The sequence below is a fragment of the Malus domestica genome, chromosome 07 (genome assembly GCF_042453785.1).
Source record: "Malus domestica chromosome 07, GDT2T_hap1".
NCBI lineage: Eukaryota > Viridiplantae > Streptophyta > Magnoliopsida > Rosales > Rosaceae > Malus > Malus domestica.
The window spans coordinates 9329998-9355844 of NC_091667.1; the positions used below are offsets into that span (position 1 = coordinate 9329998).

General features: G+C 39.4%; 2 long non-coding RNA genes across 3 annotated transcripts; both read left to right on the plus strand.

Moving 5' to 3' along the window:
- The first annotated feature begins 4960 nt into the window (after positions 1-4960).
- Positions 4961-8959, plus strand: LOC103412070 (uncharacterized). Of its 2 annotated transcripts, none has more exons than XR_011582684.1 (2): positions 4961-6238; positions 8289-8959. It is a non-coding gene; the product is annotated as an uncharacterized lncRNA (long non-coding RNA). The 2 variants fall into 2 exon arrangements; XR_011582685.1 differs by having other exon boundaries at positions 5126-6238; positions 8251-8959.
- A 14490-nt stretch (positions 8960-23449) lies between these two features.
- On the plus strand, positions 23450-25268 carry LOC108171891 (uncharacterized). Its single transcript, XR_001788420.3, has 2 exons — positions 23450-24317; positions 24853-25268. It is a non-coding gene; the product is annotated as an uncharacterized lncRNA (long non-coding RNA).
- Positions 25269-25847: the final 579 nt, after the last annotated feature.

Below are 25847 nucleotides of genomic sequence, written 5' to 3' on the forward strand. Positions count from 1 at the left end.
CTGTTTTTTATGCAGTTTTGCTGTATTTTTTTGGTGCAGTTTTGTGCAGTTTTGATGCAGTTTTTAGTACTGTTTTGGTGCTGTTTTTATGCAGTTTTGCTGCTTTTTTTTTTTTTTTTTGCAGTTTTGACTCTTTTTTGCTGCAATTTTACTGCATATTCATTAATTAATATACGAAGAAAATAAGACCGTCTTATGCATAAATAGGTGTATATTTTAAATTGTACATTTTTTTTTCTCAAAAACCAAACCGAAACCGTTTAAAACCGCACCGCACCGAACCGAACGGTTTGGTTTCATTTCGGTTTTGGCTTCCAAACCGCACCGCACCGCACCGCAAAATGTTTCGATTTCGGTTGTGGTTTCACTCGAAACCGCACCAAACCGCACCGCGCCCACCCCTACTTTCCATACTCGAACAACAACAACTCCAACATCTCTTAGGAGCATTTGCAAACATCTTTGAGGTTCATTCAAAATTGCCTCATTCCCGAGTTTATGATCATCGCATTCCTCTACTCTTTAGAGCACAACCCCTAAACATTTGACCTTATCATTATGGTCCTCTTCAGAAAAGGCTGTGGAGGAATTACTTGCTGCAGGGTTCATTCGACCAAGTCGTAGCCCCTTCTCTTTTCCTGTCCTCTTGGTGAAGAAGAAGGAAGGCACTTGGAGGATGTGCATTGACTACATGGAACTTAATGCTCTTACTATTAAAGATAAGTACCCTATTCCCTTAATTGATGACCTTTTGGATGAACTCTTGGTGCTAGGGGTGGGCACTTGAAACCGAAAACCGAAACCGAAACACAAATCGAATCAAACCGCACCAAACGGTTTGGTTTTGCGGTTTTGAAACGGTTTCGGTTTCAAAACCGAACCGCGGCACATAAAACGGTTTGGTTTCGGTTTTGGGTTTTCAAAACCGTACCGAAACCGAAACTGAAACCGAAACCGCACTTTTTTATTTTTATTTAGTTCATTCAACTAGGTTATACTTATACATTTGGTTTTGCGGTTCTGGGTTTGCACTTTCAGTGACTGCTTCTGCGCCACCTCCTTGCATCTTCGCATCTGCCTTTGCGACCTGGTCACCTGACTGCCTGCTTGCATCTGCTTCTGCCTGCCTGCCTGCGAGCGACTGCTTCTGCCTGCCTGCCTGCGAGCGAGTCGCGACTGCTTCTGCATCTGCTTCTGCGGCTGCCTGCGAGCGACTGCTTCTGCTTGCGACCTCACTGAGTCACTGAGTCACTGCTTGCTTTCATCTCTGCCTTGCCTTGCGACCTCACTGAGTCATTGCTTACCAGCTAATATGGTAAGATAATTTGTTAGTTATTTGTCTCAAAAAGAAGTTTGGGTCTTGAAAGATAATTTCTGAATTTATTGCTTCCATTTTCGAAATAAAATCTTCAATTCAGAGTGCTGCAATTGAAAGATAAAATCTTCAATTAAGGTGGTAAGGTTTAAGAATTTCTTTACTCACAGCTTATATTCCAAATATTCCGTAAAGATGCCCATCTTTCTACTTCTTCCCCTTTCACTTGATGAGATGTTGAACAGTTTCTTAAAAATATCATCTACAATCAACTCAATAAACTTGATTTTGAATTAATTATGTTTCAGCCATTGTCTATACGTGGGTTGTGCATCACCCAAAACAGCCGGTTGCGCTGTTGTTTTTGGGGCCAAAGGGTGGGGGCGTGATTTTGGGGGACAGAGGAGAGAGGAGAGGGGTTTAGGTGCAGAAGATCTGATCTCGTGATTTGGGGGAGAGAGGAGAGGGGGTTGGACGCAGAGATTTGGGGGCGTGATTTTGGGATTTTGGGGAAAGAGGAGAGGGGTTTAGTCGCAGAGAGTGGGTGCATGTTTTGGGGGATTGTATCTGTCATTCCTCACGAAATGGCAGCTTCCATTCTCAACCCAATTTCTCTCCCCCTCCCCTTCTTCTCCATCAAAACCCCTAATTTCCCCAATCCGATCTGTCATATTTCTCAATACACCCACCTCCCCTCTCAACGCTCTAGCTTTAGCCGGCAGCAACCCAACCAAACTAACTCAAACCCTCAAATGGGCAGCCCACCCGAACCCATCACCATCCATCCCCATCTTCACCACCTACACCACTGGTCCACCGACCCACCCTCCCTCCACCGCCTCTGCACTCAAACCAACGTCCAAATGCACTCTCTTGCTTTGTTTTTGGAATTCGTATTTAAGTTTGATATCTTTTTTGCAGCTGCTGGAAAGTGGTCGCAGAAAATTTCTCTTATGGGAGTTATGGAGGAGTTGGGGAGGAAGAACAGAGTATTCAGCAGCTGAGATTCAAAGCTGCTTTGCTTTCTTTCTCAAGTGTTTCATCAAGGAAGAAGTTGGTCAGTTAGTTCTCTATTTTTCGAGAAAAAAAAATATAACATTTGAAACCTTGAAGTTTGAACTTTAGTTGTATTATGGCAAACTTAACTTTTCAATTGGGTTGTAGTAAACTATTGTGATTGATTGGTGATCAAGTTGAATTTTAGTAGATGTGAATTATGTGATGCGTTTTTGTGCAGTTTTTTGGTGCAGTTTTGTGCAGTTTTTTTGTGCAGTTTTGGTGCAGTTGTGGTGTAATTTTTGCTGCAGTTTAGCTGCTGTTTTTTGTGCAGTTTTGGTGCTGTTTAGCTGCTGTTTTTTGTGCAGTTTCAGTGCAGTTTTTTGCTGCAGGTTTGGTACAGCTCTTGGTGTTGTTTTGCTGCAGGTTTGGTGCAGTTTTTGGTGTTGTTGCTGTTTTTGGTGCAATTTTGGTGCATATTCATTAATTAATATACAAGGAAAATAAGATCATCTTATGCATAAATATGTGTATATTTTAAATTGTACATTTTTTTCTCAAAAACCAAACCGAAACCGTTTGAAACCGCACCGAACCGAACCAAACGGTTTGGTTTCATTTCGGTTTTGGCTTCAAAACCGCACCGCACCGCACCGCAAAAAGTTTCGATTTCGGTTGTGGTTTCACTCGAAACCGCACCAAACCGCACCGCGCCCACCCCTACTTGGTGCTGTCTACTTTTCTAAATTGGACCTACGATCTGGATATCATCAGATTCTAATGCATCTTGGAGATATGGAAAAGATTGCTTTTAAAACTCATGAAGGTCATTATGAGTTCTTAGTTATGCCATTTAGGTTTACTAATGCTCCGGCCACCTTTCAAAACTTAATGAACGACCTGTTCAAACCATACCTCATAAAATTTGTGCTGGTTTTCTTTGATGACCTCTTGATTTATAGCAAATCTTGGTCTGATCACTTGGCACATTTGAAGACTATTTTTGAGGTATTACAACATCACCAGTTGCATCTTAAAATGTCTAAATGTTCCCTAGGGTAAAGTAAGGTGGAATACTTGGGGCATATTGCATCCAAGGATGGGGTTGAGGTTGACCCAACCAAGTTGCAGGCAATTAAGGATTGGCTTGTCCCAACAACTGTCAAGCAATTAAGGGGTTTCCTTGGTTTAACAGGTTATTACAGGAAGTTCTTTCCTGGTTATAGGGGAATTTGTCAACCCTTGTATAACTTAACCAAAAGGGATGCTTTCCAATGGTCTGATGCTAAGTTAAAGGAAGTGATGCTTTCCCCACAGGTCTTTGCCCTTCCTGATTTTTCTAAGCCTTTTGAAATCGAATGTGATGCCTTAGAGTTGGGAATTGGTGCAGTTTTACAACAAGGTCGAAGACCAATTGCATTTGCTAGCCAATCACTCGGACCAAGGAACCAATCGCTATCCACCTATGAAAGGGAACTCATTACTATAGTATATGAAGTGAGGAAATGGCAAAACTAACTTCACGGGAGGCATTTTATTATCAAGACCAACCATAATAGCTTGAAGTACTTTATGAATCAAAGGGCTAATACACCCTTCCAACATAAATGGATCTCTAAACTCTTGGGGTTTGATTATGAGATTCAGTACAAAGTAGGACAAGACAATGTGGTTGCAAATGCATTATCAAGGGTTCAAGGTGTTGCCCCACTCCAAGACCCAAGTTCTGTTGAGTCTCTTGAATGTGCCTACATTTCCTACCCCTATAGTGGTTGGTTGGATGACTTAAGAAGGTTTAATGAAGGTGATGAATGGATCTTGTAGAAAACAAAGGAAGTCAGGGAAAGTGCTCATAATGGTGTTGGTAGCGCTACCCTTGGTAAAATTTCCATTAGGAACAGCTTCTTGTGCTATAAGAAACAGATTGTGTTAAGTCCTGATTTGGAGTGGATATGCAATCTCATTGAGGAATATCATTCTTCTCCAGCTGCTGGACACCAAGGAGTGGTTAAAACATATCATAAATTGAAAAAACAGTTCTATTAGCAAGGAATGAAGAACCACATTAGACAATTTATTGATGCGTGTCACATTTGTCAACAAAACAAATGTGAGACAACTTCTCCCCAGGATTGTTGCAACCCTTGCCTATCCCAACTAAGGACTGGACTGATATCAACATGGATTTCATAGTTGACCTTCCACTATGCAAAGGAAAATTTGTGATAATGGTGGTGGTAGATAGGCTGTCTAAGTACTCCCACTTTATGGCTTTATCTCATCCCTACATTGGTTCCACGGTTGTCCAAGTATTCATTGATAGTGTCTTTAAATTGCAAGGAATGCCTCACTCCATAGTTAATGATAGGGACCTCAGCTTTATTAGTGCATTCTGGAAGGAATTTTTTAAGCTCTAGTAGTCTAAACTTTGTATGAACTCGGACTATCACCCTCAGAGTGATGGACAAACTAAGGTGATGAATCGATGCCTTGAGACTTATCACAGATGCTTTGTGGGGGAACAACCTCGAAATTGGGTTAAATGGCTTGCTTGGACCGAATGGTGTTTTAATACATCTTACTACACATCTTCAAAGTTTACCCCCTTTGAACTTGTGTATGGATACCCTCCACCACATATGACTGCCTATGAACTAGGTACGACTAATGTGGATGCAGTGGAACAAAGTCTTTTGGAGAGGGATAGGGTGCTATCTGTGGTCAATTCCAACTTGGTGAGGGCTCAAAACAGAATGAGAATGCAAGCAGATAAGAAGAGGAGTGAGAGACAATTTGCAATTAGAGACTCAGTGTATTTGAAACTGATACCATATCAACCGCAATCACTGGCACCACACGGTTATCACAAGTTGCAGCCGAGGTATTATGGTCCCTATGAGGTGATAGAGAAGATTGGTCCAGTTGCATACAGATTGAGGCTCCCTGTGGAAAGTAAAATACATCCAGTGTTCCATGTGAGTAATCTCAAGAGGCAGTTGGGTTCCAATAATGTGTTGCATTCCACACTCCCTCAGGTTTTAGAGGATGGACCATCTCAGACCTTTCCACAGAAGATTCTAGCTCGAAGGATTTATAAGAAGGGCAACTCAGCAGGTGTGCAATTGCTGGTCCAGTGGGTTGATTAAGAAGAAGCTGATGCCACTTTTGGGAAGATTTTGATGATTTCCAAGCCGAGTTCCCAGAATTTCTCCGAAACCCCGCAACCTTATCACAGAGCTACGGGGGTTCTTCGCCATCGCCGCCTGTGTAAAGCTGCTTCTAATCCCAGCCTACAAAAGCACAAACTATAAGGTCCACTGCCATAGGCTAGCTACAACCCACCTCTGCCTCTTGCCCATTGGTACACTGACGAGACGAGCATTGGACCCTCGACTACCCGCCATTCTTTACCTACATCGAGCTCTTCCTTTCCGTTTTCGCCAATCTCATCGACCCACAAATCGGTCACCTCCAAAAGGGCTTGAAATACAGCTCAAACGCAGTGCTTTCCTTCCAAAGAATCTCGGTTATCTTATCAGATTTGTGCCTTTTGTATGGGGTTTATCGATTTAGTAGGAATTGGGATTCGATGAAGCGAAAGATGATCTGGGTTCTGGTGGTTTGGTCGCCAATGCTTATTATTGTAGACCGTTTGCATATCCAGCACAATGGGTTTTTGCTTGGGATTTTGTTGATTTCGCCTTCGCGTTTGGAGGAAGGGAGGGACTTTACTGGTGGGCTTGTTTTTGCTATGTTGTTGTGCTTCAAGCATTTGTTTGCGGTTGTGGCGCCTATTTATTTTGTTTACTTGTTGAGGCATTATTGTTGGAAAGGATTGGTGAGGGGTTTTTGGCGGCTTTCGGTTTTGGGGCTGTTGTTGTGGCTGGCTGGTTTTACATTGGCATATGGCCCGTTTGTGTATCATGGGTAGGTAATCTCTCAGGCTCTGCCTTTTTGTTTTTGAAATGGTTATTTGCATTCTTCATATTAGTCTAATCTGCTGCTATGAAGCAATCTCAGAACATATTAACATTTGCTTGTGACTTGTCGCCCAAACAAAGAATAGCTTTGGATTTGTTTTCCATAAAAAAATGGGATTTTGAGGAGAGCTGAATATATGTTAATACTTTGTAAACAATTAGTAAGAGACTTATAGTTGTGCCATCTCTTCGTATTGTGTTTCATGTATCTTACTATTGGAAATCAAGACCATCTGGAGTCGTATCTTTATTAAGTGGATTAGTCGATAGTATTGCATTAGCGTCATAAAGCCATTGAGCTTCCTAACAAAAAGTAATGATGTACTATCATTTGTTCTCTGAGCCATACATAAGGAAAGACAGATTTTATTGACAGAATATTGAGCAAATAAGGATTCTTTCTGCTGTTAGAAAAGCAGATGAAATCTCAAAGTAGAGCATCTTGAAATAATTACCGAACTGAAGCAGCTGCAGCTGCATTAGGTTTGGCAGGGTAGAACGTATAAATTGAATGTTGCTACCCATGGCTCCCATAAAGTTATAAACCATGCAAGAATGGTGCAGGATGTAATGAGCCATCTCTGTGTGGCCTAGAAGTTAGTTCCATTGATGAGGTTTGGATTATGTATACGAACTGAAGTTACAGGATCTGAGGTCACACTCAAAGTTGGTTTGAATGGTTTATTTAGATTCTTATGAACATGAAACTGAATAGAGGATGTGTGTGTGTGTGTGTGTGTGTGTGTGTGAGAGAGAGAGAGAGAGAGAGAGAGAGAGAGAGAGAGAGAGCTATGTTTAGGCTTCCCTGGGCTGTAGCACGGGACAGTTCTTGCCCAATCAAAACTCATTAAACTAATTATAGTGCCAGTAAGCCTATTAAACTGATTATCATTCCATTTTTACTCTACACTCTCCTCTTTTCAAGCCATAATTGGTGGTTTTTTCATCACATAATTGGTTGTCTTTGGTTATAATTTTTTCCTTTTTTTTTCCTTAAATAATATTAGCCCAACCCTCTGAAAAATCCTAGCTATGCCCTTTCTTGGGTCTATCATTTTGCATTAAGATCTTCACATTTTGCCACGTTTTTTGGGTGGTATGGACGGAGAGTAATTAGAGGAATTTTTAGGGAGAAAGGGGCGAGGAGGTGGATCACTTGTGGTATAGGGTATTTGGGTACCCCTTTGGTGATGGGATCTTCAGAGTTTTGGTATAGTTCTTTTGAACTAATGATTGAAAAGCTATTTGCTTTAGTGGTTTTTATTTATTTATTTTTATTTTTTTCACTTGGTATGATAAAATAATTATGGTTATCCTTTTATTTCTTGTAGAGTAGTAGCTTAGAATGATAAGTGGGCGTATAAAAATAAAATGATTTTTTCTCTTGAAGTATATATATGTTTCCACAATATTCGGAGCTAATGACATTTTTTTTATGTATATCCATTTTTTGACGTTTCCTGGTGATGATTTAGGATGCTTTCTATAGCATGGAACATAGTTAGGGAAGAGAGGGATGAAAATTGAAAATCCTGCCACAAACATCCAAACCTTAAAATGTTGATGAACTGAAAATGTAGGAACATAGATATTCCACCAATCTACTGTTACTCATATTTAATAAAATGAAGTGAGGGAATTAACCACGCCAAAATGGTTATTCATTGATGTTGCTCTCTGATCATTTAATAACAGTTTGCATACATCTTGGACAAGTCATTTAATTTTGGGATGTGCTATCCAAACACTCAATTTTACTTCTCACACACCCTTTGTTAATTTCTGTTCGGTGATCTTCTTCAATTTATCTGATCCAACGGCCGAAAATTAGAGGGATGTGTGAGAAGTAAAAAATGGTGTATGGATATCACACCCCTTAATTTTTCTTGTGCCTCAATATCGTATGCCATCATATTTTATTCGTGCGTAGGGCATTGATTGTTCAACATTACCTTGCAGATGCATCATGTTATCCGTCACATGTTTCATTTTGGCAGGGGACTTTGCCATGCCTATTGGGCGGGCACCAAATTTTTTGGTGTTCTATATCATACTAGATAAAGTGCTTGCTTTCGTTCTTGGAAGACTTGATTCAACACTAAGGCACCAGCAGCATCATTCACTGGTGGGCTAGTTGGAGATTCATCCCCTTTTGCTGTACTAGCTCAGGTAATTCTTAATGGGCAACTGGAAGGAGGTGCAATATACTAGGATAACATTTCAGTTTATCAAATCAAATGGGCAAACAAAACTCCTCGGTTGGATGGTGCTGCTTGTTGACTGTTCCGACATCATGTAATTTTGAATAGGCGGTAGGTTTATAGTCAGCTCTCTATAAACCCTACGCTCTAGAACTAGCAAAGCAATTAAGTAACTAAAGACTTCCCAATGCCCAATTCAATTGTTTAGCTTGAGCGTACGACCAAACGGAAGGAAGAAAGCTCTTCACCCCCTGTTAGTATGTTGAGTGCTCTTGATTGATGAGAAGATATATTCTATTTAACGTATTCAGAACTAGGTTATTTTAATTGAGAGATACAGTTTTTTATTTCTTCATATTCTTAAATGTTTTGAGTGGGGGTTATCAGCTTCAGGACAGCTACCAAACTTTTATGATAAGGTTTCAATACATCTTCAAAGACTTCAATGTTAGGGAGTTTTGACCGAAGATTATTGAAACTGAGTATTTCTAATTGATGGAAGGAAAGAACAAACCTTTGCATGATTGGATGTCCGTAATGACAAAAAGAAATCATTAAACTATCTGCTTTGATTTGGTATTCTACAAGTATATGATTGGATGTCCGTTAAGCCAAAAAATTAAATAAAAAATCATTCAGATGTATTGCTGTTTAGATTTTTTTTTAAAAAGGTTTATCTGCGCCATATGATTTCAGCTTTCTTTATATCAAAATTTCCCCAAAATACGGTTAACGTGTAGCAACAGTGTGTGTAATAGTATTCAAAACAAAATCTTAATATGTTGGTTTCAGGTGCCGCTCATACATTCATAATTGTGCAGTATTTTCTATGCAGTTTCCTGCGAAGGTTTTATTGCTAGAGTACCCAAGCCACTTCTCTCTCATGAATGGTAGATACAAATATTAATACATGAATTAAATGGAGCATCCTAATTAGCAAGTTGTGTAATGTAAACGTTTATGCGTAGTTGCTGATCACCAAGACATGCATTTAAACTATTTACTGAGTAGCTGCTCTGACCTGGCATTTTATACCCGATTCGATCCGACTCGTTAAAATTAGTGTTTGGGTGAGTGCTTAACGGGTTGGGTTGTTAATGGGCCAATCCGTTAAATAACGGGTCATTTATTTGGTAAAATGATTTCATTAACCTGAGAGAATAAAGTTACACTTAGAGTATATATATATATACACAAGAGGTAACCACTAAGGTAAGAAAAATACAACAAACTATAACTAACTAATAGATTTCTTAACCACTAAGTAATATCTAGATGGTATAGTTACAATATTACCCTTTATATCCCCGCTCAAACGAAACTGGGGAACTCGAAGTTGAAGTTTGTCACGAAGAAGATGAAATCTGGATTTGGACAGAGACTTTGTGCAAATGTCAGCTAGTTGATCTTGTGTACAAACAAAGTGCACAAAAATTTGTTTTGCCAAGACTTTCTCCCGAATATAATGATAGTCTATTTCTACATGCTTGGTCCGAGCATGAAAAATAGGATTCTTGGCAAGAGATATAGCATAAATATTATCACACCAGAGTTGGGGAGAATTAGGCAAACAATAACGAATGTCTACTAACAACTGACAAAGAATTAGGCAAACAATAACCAATATATACTAACAACTGACAAATCCAAGTAATCTCAGATGCAATGTTGGCAAGAGATCGATACTATGCCTCTGTGGAAGATTGAGCAACTGTTGGTTGCTTCTTAGCACTCCAACTGATCAAGGAATTGCCCAGAAAAACACAATAGCCCCCAGTTGATCTTCGATCAAGGGCACAGCCAGCCCAATCGGCATCTGAGAGTGCAGTGATGGTGGGATTTGAGAACACTTGGAAAACCATAGGCCAAGATCAATAGAGCCCTTAAGATACCTTAGGATTCTCTTTACTGCCTGAAAGTATGAAATTATGGGTTGATGCATGTATTGACAGACAAGATTTACTGCAAAACTGAGATCCGGTCTTGTCCATGTAAGATATTGGAATGCACCAACCAAGGATCGATACTAAGAGACATTGTCAAACAAAGGAGATTCATGATCAAGTTTAGAGGTGCTAAGTGGTGTACTACAAGGTTTTGCACCAGTCATGTTGGCTTTGGATATCAGATCCATGACATACTTTGTCTGAGATATGTAAATGCCCAAGGAAGATCTGTTGACTTCAAGACCAAGGAAGTAATGAAGAGGGCCGAGATCCTTGATTGGAAACATAGAGCTGAACTGTTGAATAACTTTGCTACATTCAACAGAGTTTGGTCTAGGTACCAAAATGTCATCAACATATACGAGAATGAAAACCACAGCAGAGTTTGGAGCCCTTTTAATGAACAAAGAATGAGCACTATGAGATCCTTGAAAGCCAAGAGATTTAAGAGCATCATGAAGTTTCTCATACCAAGCTCTTGGAGCTTGTTTTAAACCATATAATGATTTGTGCAAATGGCAGACATGAGATGGCTTTGTGGGATCTTCAAAGCCGGGAGGCTGATGCATGAAAATGGATTCAATGAGTGTCCCATGTAAGAAGGCATTGCTAACATTGAGTTGGTTTAAAAACCAATCATATTGAGCTGCTAGGGTAAGGAGAAGTCTGATAGTAACCGGTTTAGCTACCGGACTGAAGGTTGTTGTGTAATCTAAACCTTCTTGTTGATTGAAACCCTTGGCCACGAGCCGAGCCTTGTACATGTCGATAGTGCCATCGGGCTTTCTTTTGATTATGAAAACCCACTTGCAGCCTACAATGTTCTGGGATGAAGATTTAGGGACAAAAAACCATGTGCCGGTGTTGATAAGGGCATTGACTTCTTCTTGCATTGCTTGGCACCAATGAGAATATTTTGAGGCTTGAAGATATGTGTTAGGTATATAATCAAAGGATAGATGAGATGGTAGAAGGTGTTTAGTGGCAGTGAGGGCTTTAGGCTTGAAGATGCCAGATTTGGACCTTGTTTGCATGGGATAAGTATTAAGAGGTGGAATGGGATTGTTGAGAGGAGGTTCTGCAATTGCCACAGGAGAATGGGAAACTAGATTCATTGAAGAAGACGGGGTAGGTGAAGGTGAAATTGTAGGTTGAGGTGATGAAGACAAGGTAGGTGAAGGTAAAGGTGAAATTGTAGGAAGTGTAAAGGTAAGATTTAAGGGAATGGTTGATCCAGAGGTGGGATGTGGGATTGAAGGTGGAGAAGGTGATCTATAGTGAAATGGGAAACTAGATTCATTGAAGAGAACATGCCTTGAAATGTACAATCTGTTGGTCGCAGGATCAATGCACTTATAGCCCTTATGATTTAAGCTATAACCAAGAAATACACAGGCCTTACTTTTAGGATCCAACTTGGAGAAGGTGTAAGTCTTTAACCATGGGAAACAGGCACATTTGAAGACTTTTAAGAAATTGTAGTTTGGTACTCGATGATATAAGGATTCCCAAGGAGATGGTCTTGATGCAGTTGGCAATTTGTTAATAAGATAGATTTTTGTGTGGAATGCTTCAACCCAATATATGTGAGGTACCTGAGAAGCTGGCAATGAAGTATGTTGATGCACAAAACCGGATGGTCTTGGTACAACGTAAATCCGACCGTGAATCTGCATGTAATGTAAATAACACAAGATGTATCGTGGTTCACCCCAAGGTTTGGGCTACGTCCACACTGATTGTATTATATTTCTCTGAGAAGTGAGGGGGAGAGAGAGCTCTAGAAGTGAGAGCGTTGAAAGGGGTGAGAAGGCTCCAGAAATGGCCTCTGAGAGTGAGAGTGAGGCCTCTCTAGAATGAGGGTAGGAGTCCCCTTTTATAGAATAAGGGGCTCCTCCTCCTTTACAAAGTATGGGCTTTAGTGTGAGGCCCAAATACAAGGCCCAAGGCCCAAATATACGAGGCCCTAAATATGGTATAAACAGTAGTCCCCCAAGTCTTCAGTCAAGAGAGTCTTTTGGCTGGAGACTTGAAATTCAGTCCATGTGTGGGCCGAAGTAACTGATGCTCGATATGAGGCGGTGCCCAATCTGAAATGATGCTCAACTAGAAGTAGCACATGTTGTGAGGCCGCTTTGCTTGTAGCTTATGTTGCCTTGGTTGGCTTGGCTTGTGGCGTTTGAAGGTGAGGGAGTCCCTTTTATAGAATAAGGGTTCACTCCTCAGTACATGAATAATGGGTGCTCTCTAATGAAAGTGAGGGATTCCCTTTTATAGAATAAGGGCTCACTCCTCAATACATAAGTGATGGGCTAGAGTCCCCCAAGTATTTTTCATGAGTGCTCTCTAAAAGTGAAGGAGTCCCTTTTATAGAATAAGGGCTCGCTCCTCAATACATAAGTGATGGGCTAGAGTCTCCCAAGTATTTTTTATGAGTGCTCTCTAAAAGTGAAGGAGTCCCTTTTATAGAATAAGGGCTCGCTCCTCAATACATAAGTGATGGGCTAGAGTCTCCCAAGTATTTTTTATGAGGCCCAGTTGAGGCCCAATATATGGTACATAATGTAGTCCCCCAAGTCTTCGGTCAATAGAGTCTGTTGGCTGAAGACTTCAAATTGAATCCATGTATGGGCCGAAGTGGCAGTTGTTCGGATGCGGTATTTGTATACCCTGCACTGAAGCTTTGTAGGTGAAGCTTTGAAGCTAGAGCTCTGTAAATGAAGCTTTTAAAGCTAGAGCTTTTGTAAATGAAGCTTTTGAAGCTAGAGCTCTGTAAATGAAGTCTTTGAAGCTAGAGCTCTTGTAGATGAAGCTTTTGAAGCTAGAGCTCTGTAAATGAAGTCTTTGAAGCTGATTTGACATGAGTGATGCTCATGCATGTTTATGTTGATTGACATGAGTGATGCTCATGGATGTTGTCATGAGTGATGCTCATGAATGTTAACATGAGTGATGCTCATGAATGTTGACATGAATGATGGTCATGAATGTTTATGTATGATTATCATGAGTGATGCTCATGAATGTCTATGTATGAATGACATGAGTAATGCTCATGTATAATTTGGAGTACTTGGCGTACTTTTGATCGCCTGGTTGGAGCTATTTTGGGCTTATGGGCCTTTGCTCTCCACACAGCATGTCAGCCCATTTCTTTTGGGCTTTGCCGTCTTTTTTTTTTTTTTTTTTTTTTTTTTTTTTTAGTTACCCTCTGATGGGGTTTATACATATTACCCTCTTATAGGGTTTATACAAATGTCTTCGAAAGATAAAAATAAATCTCATCATTCTGGTGGGGTGTTTATTCCATGCTTTTGCAGTGTTTTTCTGCTGCACTCTCTCTGTTTCTTTATCTGGCAGACATAAGGAATCATAATAATAGGAAGATCTTTTGCTTTTTTTTTTTTTTTTTCTCTTTTCCTTTTCTGCTTTTCCTTTTGCTTTCTCTTTTTTATCTTTTCCACTGCACTACATGTTTACAGCATGAGTGAGTGCATGGTTGGAGTTCGTGGAGGACTCGTTGGTGGTGCTCGTGATCTGAATTCGAGTGAGCTGGCTTTGTTGGCCTATCATCATCATGGTTGTGAACTGCACCACCCCATTATGCATCCTATTAATATTATCTGTTACAGCACCATGACCATACACATGCAACTGCTGTCAGATCTGAATTCGAAGAAGCTGGTTTGTTGGCCCATCATCATCATATTTGTGGACTGCACCACCCCACTATGCACCCCATTAATATTATCTGCTTTTGCCTTTTGTTTACTTTCTGCTTTGCTATTTTCTTTTTCTCTTTTTCACTTTGTTCCCACTGACTTTTCCTGCAACTTTCAAAGCTTTGGGAAGCCAAGCAAACTCCAGCCGAGGTGATTTCGTGACGCGGACTCTGATAAGTCGGCGGATGATAAACCCAGAGTGGAGGGAGCTGTGGGGTTGATGTGTTTCACCGTAGAGTATGCAGAACCTTGATCTGCTCCTGTCTCACTGTGTAATCCACATCGAAAACAACTCCAGGGCCGAAAGTGGACACATTGAACTGGTATACCTCATGCTGGCTAAGATCAGCCTCCGAGGCCGTGAAGAAGTGGGCAGACACCTCAGAACCAATCAAGAAAGTGATCTTCTTGCTAAAAAGATTCAATGTGAACACACTCAAGAGCTTCGGATACTCTTCACAAAGCATGATAATGGGGCCTTTCAAGAACCGGAGCAGTCCTCCCAACACAGGCCACGTATTCACCACCGGAGGAAGATGCTTCCCAGATCGAGACATTATAAGCGCTGAGATCAGCTTGGCCACCGCCACGTAGAACACAGGGAACCGGATCAGACGCTTGTTCTCGATCAGGCGCTCGTTTTCCAAGATCTTGAGAGGTGAGTACTGGGAGAACCGAAGTTGCAACGATGACGAGGCAGACGGCGATGACAACGTGGAGGGAGGCATGCGGATCCCGCCGCATGAGTTCCTGGCGAGGCAGATGGCAAGAACGAGAATAGCGTCGTTCTCGGTGCACAAAGGCGTCAAGAAGACGTTGAAAGGAAAGGATCTCGGTCGGGTCTGGAAGGAGGGTTAGGTTTTGGGTTTCTGCAGCAGAATCTGAGACAGAAGATGGCAAACTTGACGGAGATCTTGATGGAGATGGCAGACTCCGGCGGAGGAGACTTTGGGGCAGCTGCTTCCATGCGATGGGACTGGTTCCCTCCTGCTCTCAACACTTCAAGACCGGTGAGCTTCCCAAGCTCCGGTGAGATCGACCCGGTTAACAGAGAGCTTGAGCTAAGGTCGACGACTGGCCGCAATGAACCGTGGGTCCCGGCGATGGGAAAGAAGCGGACTCGGTTTATTTTGGGTCAACGAAGCAGACGCTTGGATTCGTCGGAGCACCTCGTTGTGGATCTCTAGCTTCTGCCTGAATCTGCATGGCTGTGCCTGCGATGACAGCACCGCTCGGCTGTCGCGGCTCTCCACGTTCTCGTCGACAGCCATTGAAGAGCTCGGAAAAAGCCTGCTACTTCCCCTAATCTTTCTCCATGAGCTTTTGGACACGTGTGAAGGTTAAGGGAGAAGTGGAGGTGTTTTTCCAGGAGCTTTTGGATGTTTTTTTTTTTGTAATTTGGATGTTGCTTTTACAAGAACAGAGAGGGATGGAAGAGCACAGGTGTTGGAATTTGGATCTTTTCTGTTTATAGGTTTTTGCAGATTCACAGTGGTGAAATTTGATGAAAAAATGAGAGAGAACCGACACAGCTTTTCGTATCGATTCCCACAGACGGCGCCAAATGTTGATGCACAAAACCGGATGGTCTTGGTACAACGTAAATCCGACCGTGAATCTGCATGTAATGTAAATAACACAAGATGTATCGTGGTTCACCCCAAGGTTTGGGCTACGTCCACACTGATTGTATTATATTTCTCTGAGAAGTGAGGGGGAGAGAGAGCTCTAGAAGTGAGAGCGTTGAAAGGGGTGAGAAGGCTCCAGAAATGGCCTCTGAGAGTGAGAGTGAGGCCTCTCTAGAATGAGGGTAGGAGTCCCCTTTTATAGAATAAGGGGCTCCTCCTCCTTTACAAAGTATGGGCTTTAGTGTGAGGCCCAAATACAAGGCCCAAGGCCCAAATATACGAGGCCCTAAATATGGTATAAACAAAGTACAAGCTATTTCAACTAAATGGCGATGCTTGCATTCTGCACACCCATTTTGTTCAAGGGTGTGAGGGCAATTGAGTTGATGTTGAATGCCATGTGTAGCTAAAAACTTGGAAAACTGAGTGCTCAAGTATTAACCACCAAAATCAGATCGTAAAGCAATGATCTTTGTACACAAAGAGTTTTCAACTAGAGACTTGTATTGCATAAAAGTAAACAATATATCAGACTTGTATTTCAAAGGATAGAACCAACAATATTGAGTAAAGTCATCCACAAAGATGACATAGTATCTGAAACCTTGACAAGAGGCTATAGGTGATGGTCCCCAAACATCTGTGTGGACAAGTTCTAGTGGCTTGCTAGTTGTACAAGATGTAGAAGTAAAAGGAAGCCTAAAACATTTTCCTAATGCACAATTTGAGCAAAAAGACTTATTTATATGAGAAAAAACTGAAATACAAGATCATGATGCAAGTTTATTTATGATCTTGACATAAGGATGACCTAATCTTTGGTGCCACACATCCTTTGAAGCCTTGACAGATGTAGTGAGTGCAGTATGATAACCATTTGTAGAAGAGTAGTAATGGAAAGGATAGAATCCTTGCTGGACAGGTCCTTTAAAACGCATCATCCTCGAAGAAAGATCCTTCACAGTGAAGTGAGTAGGATAAAGATGCAGAGAACATTGATTATCAATTAGAAATTGATTATCAATTAGAAATTGATTTGCAGAGAGAAGATTATGTTTCAATGTAGGCACATACAGTACTTTATTAAGTTGAAAAATACTAGATGAGATATTCAAAATAGTGGAACCATAGTGAGTGATGGGCAAACCTTTGCCATCTCCAATGTATACTTATTCTAGACCAGTGTAGGCTTCAGGATTTTGCAAGGCTGCATAGGAGTTTGTTATATGAGATGTTGCCCCGGAGTCGACAATCAAAGTGGGATTTGAGGATGAGCTGTTAGCAACCATTGCTGAGTGAGAGGACTTTCCACCATAAGCCGGATTCATGCAATGAGGACAATCACATGACTCATGATCAAATTGATGACAAATTTGGCATGAATTCTTCTTGTTGTAGGAGGAAAATTTTTGTTGACATCCACAATTATTACGGTGATTGTTGGTGTTTGAGCAATTGTTATTGCTCAATCATGGATGATTATAAGATCTGTAATTGCCACGATTGGAATTGCCACGATTGTAGTTGCGATCCATTCCACGACCTTGATTGTTAAAGGAAGAAGGGGACTAAGCAACAAACGCCTGAAAGTTAGGGTTTGATGCTGGAAGTGGAAGAATTTCGGCAGAGCTGTTGAGAGCTTGAAAAAGAGATGATTCTGATGTGGTTTTCTTGCGGTTGGCTAATTGGATCTCTTTGCTAAGTAACAGACCTTGTAACTCGTTAATAGTTGTCGATCCAAGACGAAATTGAATGGCATCAATAAACGAATCATACTCAGGGGGCAGACCATGAAGAGTGATAGAGATCAGATCGGAATCTTCAACCGGAGAGCCGGCATTGGCGAGGGCATCAGCAATTGCCTCAATTTTCTGAAGATACTGAGCAGCAGTTGAATCTCCTTTGGTAAGATTACGAAGACGAGATCGAAGCTCATGAATGTGAGATTGAGAGGCCGTGGCAAGTCGAGATTCCAATTTCGCCCAAAGTTCACGAGCAAAATGTACACCAACCGTATAGGGAATTAGGGATTCAGAGAGTGTGGAGTTGAGCCAAATGAGAATATTTTGATCATTCTCATACCAGGAAACAAATGCAGGATTGATAGTGCAATTTCCCGAAGAATCAAGAAGAAATTGAGGCGGCACCACCATAAAACCGTTAATGTGACCGGTAAGGTTGTAACGACAAAAAATAGGAGCAAATAAAGCATTCTAGGTCAAGTAATTTGTGGTTGTGAGCTTGATTGGCACCATGGATCCGATGTTTTAGATCATGATTGAGGCATAATTCAAAGAATTAGGGTTTGAAGATGCAGTTGGAATGGGATGAATAGGAGAGGCTAATTTTGACGAAGCAGACGCCATTGCCAGAGTTGTGATGAGAAATCGAAGAGCTCGAACAAGATCAAAAGAATCGAGCAAGAAATCAGAAAGGGAATCAATCGAAGAGTTGATCGAAAATGGCAGAGAGAAGCGAGAGTGTTTGGATTAAAAAGTCGTCAGACAGAAGAGGTGGGTGATACCATATTTGGTAAAATGATTTCATTAACTTGAGAGAATAAAGTAAGTATCTTGTAACCACTAAGGTAAGCAAAATACAACAAACTATAACTAATTAACAAATTTCTTAACGACTAAGTATTATCTCTAGATGGTATAGTTACAATATTGCCCTTTATACCCGTTAGCACCCGTTAACACTCATTGTGGAGGGCTTTTGTGTAATTTCATAATCGTAATAGAAGACCTTGCTCTTTATCTCGCGTTGCACGTTCCTCTCTGTTCTGCTTGCTTCTGGGCTGCCGTTCTCTCCCTCATCTTCTTCCTAAAAAATCAGGGTTTTACTGAATTCTGCCACACTCTCTCTAGTAAGTTCCGATTGCCTTCCACCTCTTCTTCCATGGCGATCACTTTTCTTTTCTGCATATTGTATTTTTCGTCTATTTTTCTCAGCTTTTGCTTGAGCTTGGTTTTAGGTGGTGCTCTTCAAAACAGCTTCGAATTAATTTGGAATTAATTGATTTGTGTTTGATAATTTCAATTGCGATTGTGCTTTTGTTGTGCAAATGGTGCTTTCTGTGTATGATTGGATTGGAGATTTTGGGGTTTCTAGGGCAGCATATTTTGTGTTTTTTCGTTAATTAGATTGTTTATGCTATTTGGTTAACTGGGTTTCAATGATATAAGCCACATGTGAATGTATTGGGGAAGGCTATGGAGGCTTATCTTCTACGTTCTCTGAAAATGCATTTGTTGTCAGCTGCATTCTCGTTAATTGGATTGTTTATGCTATTTGGTTAACTTAGGTTAGGGCAATAGGACTGTAAATATAGAACGAATGAAGAAGTTGCTCCAGTTTAGGCATGGCTCAACACTTGTAGAGATAATTTATACGAGTATTCATATTAGTTTTTCAAAGTCCCATTGGTACCATTTTATAAGACCCTACAAATTTATTGTGTGTGTATATATTAGTTAGTAAATTTTGAAGGTATTTATCTCCGTCTCAATTACCAGAGCCATGATTATAAACATTGTCTTGCCACTTTACATGTATATTGGGTTTGGGGTATATACAATTTCTCCATCTGTATATTGTTTTGAATATGCTTTCAGAGCTCATATATCTATACACCCACACATAAGCTTTGCCATCCATCTTTCAGTTTTGCATCTGATTATTCCTTACATTCGGAGAAGGCTTATCTGATGTTGTCTCAAGAGTATATATATTTATACTCTGTCCTATACAAATTGCAGCTAATTACTTCATTAGCTTGCAGAAATGAACGTGGCTACTAGTTTATATAATGTATGTGTGCTCCCTGTTTCCCTTTTCTCTCGTACTTATTAAACGATGTCTCGCTGAGATCATCTTTTGCCAAGACAAGTTTTGAACTTATAATAAATTGGATTAGTAGGAAGCTTTTAATGTCTTTAATACCTCTTATTTATGGGCCACATAACATGCAAAGTATACAGGATATATACATCAGTTTTGTCCCTAAATTTTGGAAGTCATGAGTGTTATTGTTGGTTGACAGAATAAGGTTCTAAACTTTTAGATCTTCCTTGGCGCACAGCTAGTTCATTTTGTCTTCACAAAAATTTGTGTTTTGTGCATGTGTAATGCTTGTGTGTTGCAGATTTTTGGGTGTTCTATCCGCAGATTCTTCCTTGAAGTGGCGATATAATTGTGCGGTACATTCTTGATGATGTTGAATACGGCATGCTGCATATAGCTATGCTACTCGATCACATTTTGCAAAACCCGTGTTATGGAGTTTTAGTAATTAATTAATTCGGAAGATTGTAATTATATATATATGATGTTAGACTGTTAGCTAATATATGTGAATGCAAATTAAAATTAAATAAAAAAGTGTTAACAGGTGACTTATTAGATTAACGGGTTGAGTTTGAATGACGAGTTGGGTTTGGATGACCTGTTAAATTAACGGATCAGGTTGAATCCAATCCAAACCCAATAAACCCGATCCATTTACAGGTCTAGCTGCTAATCAAAATCATGTGTTTTTATTTTTGAAACAATAAATACTTGTTCACTCCCAATTTCTGAGACAGTGCCCAAGCTTACAGCATCCGCTGCCCTTTGTTGCTCCTCGTCTTGCCATGATCTGTTGGAAATTTTGAGTAGAATTTCATTGTCCCACATTGCTCACCACCACAAGGTCCCCTCACTTTATAAGGCTTTGTCCTTATAGAAAGTGATTGGAGTGATAGACCTTGGAGAATAAAATTGAGCTCACCCTTGGGGTTGGGTTTTGGGGTATGCTAATTAATTGATAATTAATATATAATTAATTATCACAAGGTCCCCTCACTCTAATAATTAAATACTTTAATTAATTATTTTTGGATTTAATTAATTAATTTCGAATTTAATTAATTAATTTAATTTTTTTATTATTTTATCAACAGACTCATCCTTTCAAATGAAGTCTGAAGTGTATGAGAAAATGTCTCCCAACATATGCATCCCTTCCTCATACCTGTTGCGAACAAGCATAATCATATTATGTATAAATCTATCTGCATGGCATTCAGAACACAAAAAATCAACATTCTTCTTCTACAATCACAAATATCCTTTCTGAGAGAACCACACAGAAATTCGTCAGAAGTCAAGTTTTCCAGTGCTGGAATTCTGATTTGATCATTGAATCCTGGTGAAGCAGACGTCCGTAGAACTACAAGCACTGAGTAGGGGCGAAATTTCTGTTTCAAGGACATTGCGGTACGTAAGCCTCGATCTGCAATATTTCTGTTAAATATTATTTCATTGTTCATACACGGTTTGCATTTTATTATTTATTAGCATATATAAATTTATCACAGATTGTTGACATATCCCCAACATGATCTAACAAGTATAAAACAAAATTAAGCAATCATATAAAACAGTGTAACAGCGATGCCTTCAATTATTAACAAGAGAATTTTCATCTAATTTTGCGAGATTGGCCTTGCCCTCCCAGCAGCACTTTCTTCTTTAAGGAACAACTGGAAAAGAAAAAAAAGAACACCTTATGATTTTTGCCAGGAGAAACAGAGAAAAATAGCAAAGAAAAAGTACACAAAATATACACATTAATATAAGTAGCATACTTAATTTGTAACTGAGTTGTTTTAGTGAGTGGCCAACTGACATGTAGTGTTTGGGGAGGTAGTATAAGTGAAGAATTGGGAGAAGCTTTGCAACGGTCATTTGGTTAAAAAAAATAATATTACAAAAATTCCTGAGCTCAGCTTTGCTCACTTCATCACTATTCCATTGCTTCCAGTGCTACTTGCAGTATGACGTTGGAGCAACCGGTTGTAATTTATTTGGCAGGAAAATATCAAGACAAAATACCCGCAACTTTTGTATGAGGCAGAGCTTTATAAAATTCTACAAGGAGGAAGTAAGGATTCAATAGTAGTGTTGTTCCTCACCTACGTGCTCTCAAAAGCTATCTTATCACCTTTTTTTTTTCTAATCACTTGAGTTTATGAAATGAAATTCTGGGTGGAGTTTTAATTATTTTATTTTTAATAATAAACTAGCTGAAAATATTCATTAACGTGTGTGTAAATAGGAAATTCGATTTACGTCAATGAATAATTTAGGATATGTTTGGTATTTTACTATAATCAAATTTTTTAAACTAAAAAACACTTTTCAAGTTTTAAGTGTTGAAAACTTGTTTGGCATGACTCTTTTAAAAAATTTGTATTCAAAACTAACATAAGAATTACCTTTTTTCTTAAAAACATCAAAAGGTATTTTTAGAGTTTTTGAATTTAAAGCTCACTCATTCTCTCTTCCCTTTCCTCTCACACCTAATCCCTTCTCTTCTATCTTTATTATTTGGGAATCTTAACGAAACACTCATGGTACTGTTCACTTTTAACGTTAAAGACATTTTTACCTTGAAAAGTCACTCATGGTACTATTCACTTATACATTTTTTTGTCATTTTCGTTGAAAACTAAAGTTTTTGAGGATTTTTCGTTAGTTTTCTTTTATTATTTCTCCCCCCCCCCTCCGATCTTTCTCTTTATCCTCCCCTATTTCTCTTTTTCTCTCTCCTCCAATCTTCTCAGTCTTCTCCGATCATCTCTCTCTTATTTTTTTTTTCATCTCTCTCCTCCGATACTCTCTCTCCTTTTTTTTTGCCGTTGAATTTAGAAGTTCCAGTATAAAATGAGATTTTTTTTTCTTTAAAAAAAATTATGAATTTCATACTAAACAAGTTTTTGAATTGAGAGGAGATTGTTTTTAAGAGATATCCTTAAAAAAAATGAATAGTATACCAAACAAGCTCTTAATATTTCGGCATAGGCTGCTTTTCATTTAAATTTCTAAAATAGGTTAATATAAACACAATTATGATCAATACGAACTTCCCTTTCCAGCTTAGAGTCATTGACCTTTCTTTAGAAACACAATCTACTAAAATGTTGATTAAGTCGGTTGTAATATTGAAAATATTCATGCCCTATAACAAATTACCCCAAAATTTTAAGGGTAAGTGGTAATTTATGAAACAGTTAACCAAGGGTACGTACACAAATCGTGCGTGAATGAGAGGAAGGGGACTAAAAAAATCACATGGGAAATTTTCTAGTGAAGAAAAAAAGAAACCTCACATGCCCAACAATTACAATCTCCCTAAGCTATCACGGAGGTCCAACATCATGCAAAACGCATGTACTCTTGAAAACTCTATCGTGCAATTCGATGACCTCTAATCCATTGCATGATCACAGTACAAAATCAACCGTTTAATCCGACACAAGACCATACTCTAAATTATATAGTCAGTACAGTTTGGCAATAAATTAGTCAATTGAAATACTCAGTATAGTTCGGCATACTTTCACGTATACTACTAATTACTAAGAGGAATTAACTTGGCTCTTCAATTGATGAAGGGTTCCTCCTCGATTCACTACATCGTCAATAACCAATTCACGAAATTTCATGCTTATGATCAGATTTATATTATAAAATATGAGATTATTTAGTCATCGAACTGTATAAAAATATATAGACGGATTCAGAAAAAGCATTAAGAATTGTCTATCTATTTGCTACAATTGATTAACTAAAAAAATCTTAATTTAAATTTATTATTTGCATAGATATCATTAAAGAGTATTTATAATATAAACAATTCTGATTATAAATACAAATTTCTATGAATCAGTCTAATTAAATTGAGGAGTACTAAGGAGCCATACATTGTCATTACCAAAATGCGTTTAATGGGCCTAAACTGACTAAAGCCCACAACGACCTCAACAAAACCCATACCCATTTCCTCCTCTATCTCCAGAGGCCGAAACGGCAGAAGCCATTTCCGAAATGGAAACCAAACCCTCTCGGCAAACTCCACCCTCTCTGTCTCCGACCCGGCGAGACCCGAGCGATCCCTCACTCTGCCACGATGCTGCGCCGAGCCACGACTCTCTTAACCCAATCAGCCATCCCCTTAGTGCCAGTCCCTTCTCCACCGACGTCGCTGCGACTGCCCCAGCCGATTCTACTTCTGGAAGAAAGTGGTGCCTCACATAGAACCCCCCAAGCTACGATGCATGGACACGGGGAAAACTCAACGTATCCCGTATCTGACACGCAGGGATACGGATACGTACAAAATACGTGTGGATACGCGCCCGATACGTATCGGAACGAAGGGATACGTTCTTTATTACCAAGATACGCGTATCATATCGTCGAGATACGCGTATCATATTTTTCGGATACGTTTCAAGCAAAATCAGAGGATAATCAGAAAAAAAATCTAGATCCGCACAGAATCGTGATTGATTCGAATTAGATAACTGAAACGATTGTTTAACTAAAAACCAAAACGATTTCGAACCTCAGAAATCAGACTCATCTGCAATTGCTCCGTCCGTCCGTCGTCTCTATCGTCTCCGTCTGCAACTGCTCCATCGTCTCCATCGTCTCCGTCTGCAACTGCTCCATCGTCTCCATCGTCTCCGTCTGCAACTCCTGGTGAGAGCCTTCGACTTTGTTTTCAGTTTGTTAATTTTGAAGCTCAATCTGATTGCAGAACCCCTCTGAAATTGAAAGAAACATGCTGCTCTGTTTTTATTCGAAGCTAAAAGCCCCATTTCTGCTTTAAGCCATTGACTAATTCAATGTATCTGTTATGCAAAATTGAAAAAGCCAAAACCCACTTTTGCTTTCTGTATAATATATTATTTTGATCTTCGAAGATCAATCAATGGGGTCAGATGGTGTGCAATCAGTAATCACTTATCTGTTATACAAAATAATATTATATACAAAATACTCGTGCCCACTTTTGCTTTCTGTATATAATATTATTTTGTATTTTGTATATTATAAATAATATACTATTGTGCTTTCATGATATTTAGATTATAATATTTTATGGATTTCATGATGTATTTTTTAATCTCTTAAGTTAATATAAATTTCTCATGTAATTGTCTCTGTCTATACAATGGATTGACTCTTATTGTTTATATATTTGATTCTTACAATTTACATGTTGATAATTTAGGAAAATGAATCATCCTGATAATCATGCGAATGCTAATGTCAACCTAGTTGAGAATGTTGAAAATGATCATGGTACACTATGGAAGTATGTCAAAAAGCTCGAAAGAGTGGAAAATGGAAGAGGAGGTAGTGTGTTTCAATGCAATTATTGTCAAAAGATTTTCAGAGGATCCTACTCTAGGATCAAGTTTCATTTGTTAAAAGTGTCTGGAAATGGGATCGTCTCTTGCAATAAGGTTACTGATGAAGCTCTTGCATAAATGAAAAAGCTAGCTCGAGAATGAGGGACTCTTTCTTTTTATTTTTTAAGTCGTTTGGATGTTCTTTTTAGTTTTTCAAGTTTGAAGACTAATTTGTTTAGTGGATTATCTTTTAAATGTTTGAAGTTTATCGAAATAAATTTGAACTTGAATAGTATATTTGAATGCTTATTTTATAATATTTAGATATATTTATTTATTTATATTATTTTTAATTGCCGTATCCTTGCCGTATCGTGTCTTCATTTTTAGAAATTTGACGTATCCCCGTGTCGTGTCGTATCGTATCTCCGTATCCGTGTCCGTGTCCATGCATCATAGCCCCCAAGACTCCATTGACCTTCATGAAAGCCTTGGCCTGCAACCCAGTCGTTGATCCCCACTAAGCTCACGGTCAACTTTGTGATCCCCACTAAGCATGGTATTCCCTTTATAATATTAAGGTTATTCGCCTCAGTTTCATTGAAGACTTGCATTTCTGACATTGATAACCATTGAAAACCAATGGGTTGCTTCATGTACACCTCTTCCGTCAGGTAGCCATGTAAAAATGCGTTTTGGACATCTAGTTGACGCACTGGCCAATGATTCGAAACTGCCAAACTAAGTACCAACCGAATCGTACTATGCTTTACCACAGGACTAAACGATTCTCCATAGTCAACTCCCTCTATTTGATGAAATCCATTTGCCACTAATTGTGCTTTGTGACGTTCTATTGAACCATCTGCTTATC